The 11,032-nt window shown below is 40.9% G+C and overlaps 1 pseudogene; it reads right to left on the reverse strand.

The window, feature by feature from the left end:
* LOC120878246 overlaps positions 1–10,455 on the reverse strand; it is a 34,964-nt pseudogene extending 24,509 nt beyond the window's left edge.
* Between the last annotated feature and the right edge of the window lie 577 nt (positions 10,456–11,032).

Here is an 11,032-nt window from a genome sequence, read left to right on the forward strand (position 1 = left end):
AATACTGGAATGGGTTCCCATTTCTTTCTCCAGGGGATATGTAAAGTCTTCCAGAAACACTGTGTACACGACTTTTTTTTTTTTTTTTTTCTTCTTCTTTAGGTTAGTAAATATCTTTAGACTGGAGCTTGTAGACCAGCACAGAAAAGAAGTGGTGACTAAATCAGACAAACAAGAACAGTAAGATACAGAGCTTTATCTTAGTTTTAGTGGGATGGATTGAATGTTTATGTCACCCCTAATTCCTAAATTGAAACCTTAACCCTATGGTAATGACCCAGGGAGGGGGGTGGAGCCTTTGAGAGGATTAGGTCATGAGGGAGAATATTCATATGTGGGATTGCCAGCATGCATGCTCACTCGCTCAGTTGTATCTGACCCTTTGCAACCCCATGGATTGTAGCCCACCAGGCTCCTCTGTTGATGGGATTTCCCAGGCAAGAATACTGGAGTGGTTGCCACTTCCTACTCCAGGGGCTCTTCCTGACCCAGACAGCGAACCAGAGTTTCCTGATAGGCAGGCGGATTCTTTTCCACTGAGCCACCTGGAAAGCCCTCATGAGTGTGTTTAGTGTCCTTTATTAAAGAGACTACAGAGTGACCTGTTAGCCCTTTTGTCATGTGAAGACACATGCAGAGTCTCTGAGCCAGAAAGCAGGTTCCCACCAGACACTGAGTCTGCTAGCACCTTGATCTTAGGCTTTCCAACCTCTACAACTATGAGAAATAAATTTTCTGCTGTTTATAAGCCCCACCCCCACCAGTGTTTTGTTATAGCACCTGGAATGGACAAAGACATATGGGACAATGAATCTCAGTAACTCACAGGGTAGGATCTTCTGTCTACTGCTATATTCTGGGGCAAAGATGCTCCCTTAAAAGGAAAGAAGGCTTTGACTGTATGCTTTAAAGATGGACTGTTTCAAGTTCATTATATACATCTAGAGTTAAAGAAATCCAAGTATAATTTTTTAAAAGGGATCCTGATTTGTTTTTTTAAATTAAGATACAATTCATACACCACACCACCCAGCATTTTAGTATATTCACAAGGCTGTAAAGCCATCACTACTGTCTAATTTCAGAATGATTTCATTACCCCCAAAATAAATTCCATACCCATTACAGTCAGTCACTCCTCCCCTGCTCCCTGGCCCCTAAAAACCACTCATCTACTTTCTGTCTGTATGGATTTGTCTATTTTGAATATTTCATATAAATGGAATCATATACTAGGTGGCTTTGGTGTCTGGTTTCTTTCACTCAGCATACTATATTCAAAGTTTATCTATGTTGTAGCATATATCAGTACCTCATTGTTTTTTCTTGCCCTTGCTTTATAAAATTTAACCATTTTTAAGTGTACAGTTCAGTGACATGAAGCACACTCATATTGTTGTGCAACATCCCCACCATCCATCTGCAGAACTGTTTTTAAAACTCAAGCTGAAACTCTACCCATAAATAACATCCCTGTTTCTTCGTAACCTCTATTTTACTTTCTTCCTCTGTGAATTTGCCTATTCTAAGAACTTCATAAACGTGGAATCAAACAATATTGGTCCTTTTGTGTCTGGTTTATTTCACGTAGCACAAGTCTTCAAAGTTCATTCATGTGAGTAGCTTGAAACAGAACTGCCTTTCATTTTAAGGCTGAATACTATTCCATTGTTTGGATAGACCCCATTTTGTTTATCTATTTCTCACCAAATGGATGTTTGGGTGTTTACATTTTTGACGATTATGAATAATGCCACCAGGAACATTAGTGTACACATTTTTGTCTGACCATGTTTCCAGTTCTCTTGGGTGGATGAGACTCTCAACGAGCCTGTAGAGGAATCTGATGAGTAATACACATTAGCCAAAGATGGATAGAGTAAGTCCCCTCATACAAACATCTGAGTTTCGAACTTTCAAAGATGCGAATGTGTGTTCGCATGTCCAATCACATTAGTTCGTGTGTCTGGCGTGCGTGGTCATGTGTGTCCATCCTCTACAGGTGGCTGTGCTTTTGTGTACTTTACAGTACAGTAGAGCAGTTTTTCAATTTCAAGCCCAGGATGTCTGGAAGCAAGATTACAAATAGTGGGATGTAGCCAGTTGTATTAGTTGAGTACCGAGGCTAACTTTGTTGGATGTACAATCAAACTGGCTCTATGAATTCGTTTTTGGAACAGAACTCATTCATACATAGTGGACTCACTGTACTTTGATCATGGACAATGGTCATTGAGACTGTTTCCTTTGAGGAAGTGTGAAAGTAACTTAGATATGGATATATAGATATATAGATTTATACACATTCTTTTGTTAATGTTCTTTTTCATTATGGTTTATTCCAGGATACTAGATATAGTTCCCTTTTCTATACAGTAGGACCTTGTTGCTTAGCCATTCTAAATGTAATAGCTTGCATCTACCAACCCCAAACTCCCGATCTGTCCTGCTCCCTCCTCTCCTCCCGCTTGGCAACCACAAGTCTGATCTCTACGTCTGTGAGTCTGTTTCTGTTTTGAGGGTAGGTTCACTGGTGCCACAGTTTAGATTCCACATATAAGTGATATTCATATGGTGTTTGTCTTTCTCTTTATGACTCAGAATCAAGTATACTTTAAATAGTTACTCATTTTCCAAGCAGAGCTCTTCTTTCTTCAAATACCTACAATTAAAAAAAAAAAAGATGGAATGATTTCATATTTTGTGGTTCAAAATACCCATTAAAAAGACATCATTAGGACTTCCTTGATGGTCCAATGGTTAAGTATCTGCCTGCCAGTGTAGGGGACATGGGTTCAATCCTTGGTTCCAAAAGATTCCACATGCCTTGATGCAACTAAGCACATGTGCTACAAGTACTGAAGCCTGCATTCCCCAGAGCCCGTGCTCCCCAACAAGAGAAGCCACCATAATGAGAAGCCTGCTCACTGCAGCCAGAGTGGCCCCTGTTTGCCAAAACTAAAGAAAGCCCATGCACAGCAATGAAAACCCAGCACAGTCAAAAATAAAATAAATAAATTTTAAAAAGACATCATTAAAAGATCAGTCATTTAATATTGGCAGTCTTTTCCATTTTATCAACTGAGTATAAAGAGACAGATTTTGTACCTGAAAGGGTAACTATTTATAACTTGGGAAAACTTACTTTTTTCTCAGTTTCTCCATGTGAGACAATTCATCCTAAAGAACAAATAATTTTTTAAAGACAAGAAATAAAAGAATGGAACTATAAAGTGAAAAAATAGGAAAATGGACAACCTCCCTCCAAATATTTCAGCATTACTAGTATTAGAACTTGTGAAATTTATGAGTAAGCAGCTCTGTTTTTTTTATTTCATGAGTTCACATATCAGTGGGTGTACATTACATATATGTTTCCATATGTGTGCCCCTGGGCTTATGCTGCTGCTGCTGCTAAGTCGCTTCAGTCATGTCCGACTCCATGTGACCCCTAGACGGCAGCCTACCAGCTCCTCTGTCCCTGGGATTCTGGGCTTATAGCTCAGTGTTTATCTGTATAGGTGTGTTGTTATATACCATTGAGGACAAGAAATTATGTCTTATTCACCTTGACTTCTCCACTGCAGAGTGCTGTACGTGGCATATTACAGGTGCTCAAGCTTGCTGGAAGGAATGAATATGCTTGTGACAAATGAATATTCTTAGGATGTATCGTTACCATGTGAGTGTATTTACATATTAGTGGAGAAGTGTTTTCCTGAGCTTCAGTCATTTGTGTATCCATCTGAGTGGGTGAGGAAGGGACAACTCAAGTGAGAAGGTTTGGCACAGGAGGGCAAGCTGGAGCCAGGAAGCAAGAGACAGCAGGTAACAGGTGTGACTGTCTCTCTCACGCCCACCCTGCACTCTGTCGGCTTTCAAAATTGGGCTCCATGTTTTCTCTTCTTCTTGGCACTTTCTAAATTCTCTCGCACTGTCAGGACATTCCTATTTAGAAACTAGCTCAGGCCTATTTCTTCCTTTTTGTGGAGGAGGATGAGGAGCTGGTCTTATGCTTCCAACAGATCTGTTTTCCTTTCTTTTTTTAGACTCTCAAATTCTGTTTTCAAAGGGCAGGGCAAAATGGAGACTGAAATAATTGATTCAACAACAACCTCAAGGCCTGTAAAATGCTATCTTTGCTGCTAACCAGGGAATATCATGTATTACAGGTAGACACATTTTATACTTTAGAGAAGAAGAAAAAGAATAACATTTGCTACTCTCTCCTAATTAACTGCCCCCTGGGCTACTAGGACCCTCAAATAACAGTGACAGATAATCTCAGAATTTCTAGATGACAATAGAAGAGGGGATTTCCCTGGTGGTCCAGAGGTTAAGACTCTGTGTTTCCACTGCAGAAAGCAAGGGTTCAATCCCTGGTTGGGCAGTTAACATCCCACAGGCCAATGGACTGGTCAAAACAAGCAAACAAAGAAAAAGGAAACAGAAGAGAGCCTATTAAAAAAAAAACAAAACTGTAGAATTTTTCAGAAGACTGAAAAATCAGGATTCAGGGCTTTCATGGGGGTCCAGAGGTTAAGAATCTGCCTGCCAATGCAGGACATACAGGTTCCTTTCCTGGTCTGGGAAGATTCCACCTGCCTCGGGGCAACTAAGCCAGTGATCCACAACTATTGATCCCACATGTCCTAGAGTCCACGTACTGGAGCTAGCGAGTAGCCCCCACTCGCTGCAACTAGAGAAAGCCCTCGTGCACCAACAAAGGCTCAGTACAGCCAAGAAAAAAAATAAAGAATAACAAAAAAAAGAGAAAAATTAGGATTCACACATTTCCTGAACCCTTCTCTTCTGTCTAACAAAATTCTATCAAGCATCTAATTCCCCTCCCAATCTCAGGCACCAGCATTTTTCTGGCACCCACTGGTCTCACTCTTCCCAATTCCTCCTCCACTTGTAGCCCATGCTCTACCTGGCCTTTCTAGGATTCGCTATTGCCCACCAGGTGATTCTGTTCATTTTCTCTTCCCAGGCAGATTACAGCTACTTTCCTTTATATGATCCACAGGTTCCAGGGGAAGCTCTCAACAAAACACCTGCTGACTGAACAACAACAAGAGATTCAGATGTCATAGAATTTTAGGGTTAAAAGGAATCTTAGGATCATTTTGTTCAATTTTTCTGTTTTAGAGAGGATAAGCAGAGGCCCAAAGGGTTACCTTTATAGATTTTTAAAGAAAAATCATTGGTTCCAGACTGTATGTTCAGCTGAATAATATACTTGGTTCCTCACTAGAAAGCCATGTGGTCCAAGCATGCTTCAGTTCAGTTTAGTTCGGTTCAGTCACTCAGTCATGTCCGACTATTTGTGATCCCATGAACTGCAGCATGCCAGACCTCCCTGTCCATTCACCAACTCCCAAAGTTCACTCAGACTCACGTCCTTTGAGTCAGTGATGCCATCCAGCCATCTCATCCTCTGTCGTCCCCTTCTCCTCCTGCCCCCAATCCCTCCCAGCATCAGAGTCTTTTCCAGTGAGTCAACTCTTCACATGAAGTGGCCAAAATACTGGAGTTTCAGCTTTAGCATCATTCCTTCCAAGGAAACCACAGAGTTGATCTCCTTCAGAATGGACTGGTTGGATCTCCTTGCAGTCCAAGGGACTCTCAAGAGTCTTCTCCAACACCACAGTTCAAAAGCATCAATTCTTCGGCACTCGGCCTTCTTCACAGTCCAACTCTCACATCCATACATGACCACAGGAAAAACCATAGCCTTGACTAGATGGACCTTAGTCTGCAAAGTAATGTCTCTGCTTTTGAATATGCTATCAGTCATGTCCAAGTCTTGGAGACCCCATGGACTATAGCCCGCCAGGCTCCTCTGTCCATGGGATTTCTCACGCAAGATTTCTGGACTGGGTTGCCATTTCCTACTCTAGCAGAATCTTCCTGACCCAGGGATCAAACCCACGTCTCTTGCATGTCCTGCTTTGACAGGCAGATTCTTTATCACTAAAACCCTGCTAGAACCATGGTCTTTCTATTCTGACCCCCAACCTTGATCGTCCCTATTCTGACCTCAAGCCCTACATTCTCAATGAATTGCTGCCCATGGTTTGACCTGACAGTGGGAAAAACAAAAAACAGTTAGTTCCCAGGACGACAACCTCCTTTCAAAAGGAGGTTGGGAGGACCATTGTGGTGTCCAATGACAACAGAAGGCACCAGAAAGAAAGGGGCACTGACTCGAAGGGGTGTGGAGTCAGCAAGAAAGTGGCAGGGGGACTTCCCTGGTGTTCTAGTGGTTGAGACTCCACACTCCCTGTGTAGTGGCCTGAGTTCCATCTCTAGTCAGGGAACTAGATTCTACATGCTGCAACTAAAAAGATTCCACATGCCACATCTAGAGATCTTGCATGTCGTAATGAAGACCCAGTGCAGTCAAATAAATAAATAAAATAAATATTTAAATAAATAAATAATAAATAAAGTCAGTCATTGATAATAAAATAAAGAGGGTAGGAGATAGGGTCATTAGAAGGCCAATGACCAAGTCTAAGCAGAGTCCAGTCAAATCCAGTTCTTCACCAAAAGGTGATTGGAGTCAGGTAGGAACTGATAGGCATGAGGGGCAGAAAGAGAAACACTAGACAAACTCAGATCTGGTTCTCACTCTACCCTTGACAAGAAGTATAATTTGGAACAAATTATTTAACTGTCAGGTTCTCAGGCAGACCAGAATCTTATAGTCTCTGGTTGGGAGCAAGTCTTCATTCCAAGGATTTGCAATCAGAGTTTTGATCTTAAAAACCTGGAAGAGGGTTGGAAGGATAAATTGCGAGTTTGGGATTAACATAAACAAACTGCTATATATAAAATAAATAACCAACAAGGTTACTTATAGTACATATCACCCATAAGGGAAAGAATCTGAAAAAGAATAGATATATATATGTATACCTGAATCCCTTTGCTGTACACTTGAAACTAACACAACATTGTAAATCAGCCATACTTCAATTAAAAAAAAAAGAGCCCAGAAACAGTATCACTTCAAGTGGAAAACATTAGAGCAAATGGTCTTTCCTTGCAGAATGCTGCAGTTTGTTTACATCACAGTTTACTCAGAGCCAAAATCCCATGGTTGTTATTTTAGTCTGTTGACAATGATTTCACCATGTGACACCATCACCATGGAGGCATAAGACATTTTGGGGCTCCTAAATTATGACCGATGGATGGCGGACAGGCGTTTTTTCTCAGAACACCCTTTTAACTACATGTGTACTGTACTATATGTGTGAACCATATTAAAAAAAAAAAGAAGAAGAAATGTTGATCACTTTCAATTAAAACACTAGATGGAAAAAAAAAAACCTTAACTAGATATCAAAGAAATACATACTTATAAAATACTCCTCAAAGTTTTCACAAGGCCTGAATTATCTTGTAATCTGATGATGCTATAATTTTGGCATCTCCATTTGAATTCAATCTCTCTGCTTAAAGCCTCTTGTGAAGTTAAACTCCTATGAGGTTTATTTTAGACTGAAACAGTTTCATATTTTTCATTTTACTACAGAATAGAAAAAAGGCAAAATTAAAACAAAAACCAGGGACTTCCCTAGAGGTACAGTGTTTAAGACTCTGCGCTTGCAATGCAGGGTGCCTGGGTTCTATCCCTGGCCAGCAAACTAAAATCCCATATGCTGTGCAGTGTGGCCAAAATTAAAAAAGAGGACCTCAAAATTACGCTGATCATTGGCAAATGCCCTGTTGTAGAAGTGTAGAAAAGTCCTTGAAGTTATCGTATGGATACGGTCTGCCTAGCTGTAAACTTAGGCATCTATTTTTAACCCCTTTCACACAGTCAGAATGTCAGACCTGGAAGGGACCTTTGAGGTCATCTGATCCAAGCCACTCAATTTTGAAAGGCAGGTAGTAAAGATCAGAGGCATAAGAGACTCACTGAAGTCAAGCAGGAGATTATTTAGTATAGCTGATCCGGAACCTGTGTTTTTCAATTCTCAGCATTACTGTTCTTTGCTCGCTTTTACTTATATCTGTTTTTTAAATTGTTAAATATCATTGCACTGTATTCGGTAAAAGACAAAAACTCTCTCTTCTAACAGACTTCCGTCCCACTCTTCCATGTTGTCCAACTTTTTAAGGGAAACCACTATTGATAGTTGGGCCTCTCTGGTGGCTCAACCAGTAAAGAACCCACCTTCCAGTGCAGGAGACATAAAGAGACGTGGGTTTAATCCCTGGGATGGGAAGATTCCCTGGAGGAGGGCATGGCAACCCATTCTAATATTCTTGCCTGGAAAATTCCATGGACAGAGGAGCCTGGAGGGCTACAGTCTGTGGAGTTGCAAAGAGTAGGACAAGACTGAGCACATGTGCACACACTATTAACAGTTTGCTGTAAACATATGCAAATTCCATGTGTGTGTCTAAGTACTTATACATTCATTCACAAACATATGCATATATACACAGGCCAAGATTTTTTTTATTTGTATTATATTTAATTTTTATTGATTATAATTGACATATAATATAATGTTAGTTTCAGGTGTACAACACAGTGATTTGACAGTTTTTAAATTTTAATTATTTTTTGATTGAAGGATTTTGCTTTACAGAATTTTGTTGTTTTCTGTCAAACCTCAATATGAATCAGCCATAGGTATGCATATATCCCCTCCCTTTTGAACCTCTCTCCCCTCTCCCTCCCCATCCCACCCCTCTAGGTTGATACAGTGCCCCTGTTTGAGTTTCCTGAGCCATGCAGCAAATTCCCATTGCCTATCTATTTTACATATGGCAAAGATTTTTGAAAATACTTTTACTCCAAACTAGAACCTAACTAAACCAAAATAAAAACGGGGGGGGGGGGATAAAATGGGAGTTCTGAACAACAAAATAAATATCATTTTTAATAGAAATTGTTATTTCTCTTATCATTGTTCATCTAGAAATTATCATGAAATTTTTACACATTTTTATTTATTTGACTGCACTGGGTCTTAGCTGTGTCATGTGGGTTCTTAAGCTGCAGCATGCAAACTCTTGTAGCATGTGGGATCTAGTTTCCTGAACACAGATGGAACCCAGGCCCCCTGCATTGGGAGCACAGACTCTGAGCCACTGGGCCACCAGGGAATTCCCTAGAAATTTTCATAAAATTTGACAGAAGCTATTCAGGCTTCCCAGGTGGAGCCAGTGTTAAAGAACTCACCTGCTGGGACTTCCCTGGTGGTCCAGGGGCTAAGACTCCATGCTCCCAATGCAGGGGGCCTGGGTTTGATTTCTGGTCAGGGAGGTAGATCCCACATGCTGCAACTAAGGGTTCACATGCTTCAGCAAAAATTGCAACCAAATAAATTAAAAAAAGAAAACTCACCTGCTAATGCAGATGCTATGAAGGACACTGGGTTCGATCTGAGGGTCATGAAGATCCCTTGGAGGAGGTCATGGCAACCTACTCCAGTATTCTTGCCTGGAGAATCCCACAGACAGAGGAGCCTGGCCGGCTATATTCCATGGGGTCTCCAAGAGTCGGATACGACTCAGTGACTAACACACATGAAGCGTCCTCAGTGCTATGCACGGGGGGTAGGGTGGAATTTATCCTTTGGAGTAGTTAGTTTGTTATTGGTTTTGCTTCATAGGATTAGTTTGGTATTTTAGAAAGATCATTCGGGGACCAGAATAGAGGATGGATTAGAGAGAGTGAAACCAGCTAAAGGGTTACTGCAATGTGCCAGGCGAAGGGGGGTGAGTGTGTAAACTAGAACATGGAGATGGATGTGCACAAGTCAAAGGAAAAGAGGGGTCTGGATGAAGAGACCTAGGGAGAAGACTCATAGAACCTGAAAACCAGCTGGATATGGAGGTGGAGGGGGCCTGGTAGACACTCCGCCTTCTCATCTCTTAAATCTTTTTAAAAACATTTATTAATTTATTTGGCTGCACTGGGTCTTAGTTGCAGCACACAAGGTCTTTCGTTGCAGTATGTGGGACTGAATTCCCTGGCCAGTGACAGAACCTGGGCCCCAGCCCTGGGAGCAGAGAGTCTTAGCCACTGGACCACCAGGGAAGTCCCTAAGATCTTTCTTTCTAAGCAGGAACTCTGTATCTCTTGCCAACTCTGGCCATGTAACTGGGGCTCAATTAAAGTTTTCTTTCTTTTCGTTCTAAATGTATTTCAATTTTTTTCAATTAAAATTTCTGAAGAAATCCTTCATTTTGTTTTTTTTTTAATCTACTACACAATCCTAAGCAATTCCTATTCATGTTTTAATTACAAAATTTTAATGCCCTTTTCCCCTTTAAAACATGATTTCAACTAATAAAATAGTTCTTATTACTCACCCAGTCATTCAAAAGCTGATGGTTTAGGGGTGTCCAGGTACTCATCTTTGTCTGCATTTTGGGACCATCTGTGTTTTTTGGAGGTACAAATGCCATCATGAAATAAGTGGATATTCTTCTGTAAGAAAAACTATACCTGCAAAAGAAATGAATCATATAATCTTCAGAATACTAAAAATACTAATACCATATAATCTTTTTTAGTACACTGGGACAGGGACTAGGGGGAGAGTAACATTTACTGCGAGCATTTTATATGTTAGGCACTTAACAGGTTTGCTCAATTAAAACCCATAACAATATGGTAAGGTGGTGGGTTTTAGCTTATTTTACAGATGAAGAAAATGAGGCTCACTGAAGTTACATGCTTTGCTCAGAGTTATACAAGCAGTAGGTGGTGAAACAGGGAATCAGACTGTTTAACTGTTTGATTTTCTGATGCTGGGAGGGATTGGGGACAGGAGGAGAAGGGGACGACCCAGGATGAGATGGCTGGATGGCATCATGGACTCGATGGAGGTGAGTCTGAGTGAACTCCGGGAGATGGTGATGGACAGGAAGGCCTGGCGTGCTGCGATTCACGTGGTCGCAAAGAGTTGGACACAACTGAGCAACTGAACTGAACTGAACTGAAGGGGAAAAAATCAGAATCACTCTTAGCTAAGAACATACCATATTGGTCAGAAAG

Source organism: Oryx dammah, unplaced genomic scaffold (genome assembly GCF_014754425.2).
Source record: "Oryx dammah isolate SB20612 unplaced genomic scaffold, SCBI_Odam_1.1 HiC_scaffold_18, whole genome shotgun sequence".
Lineage (NCBI taxonomy): Eukaryota > Metazoa > Chordata > Mammalia > Artiodactyla > Bovidae > Oryx > Oryx dammah.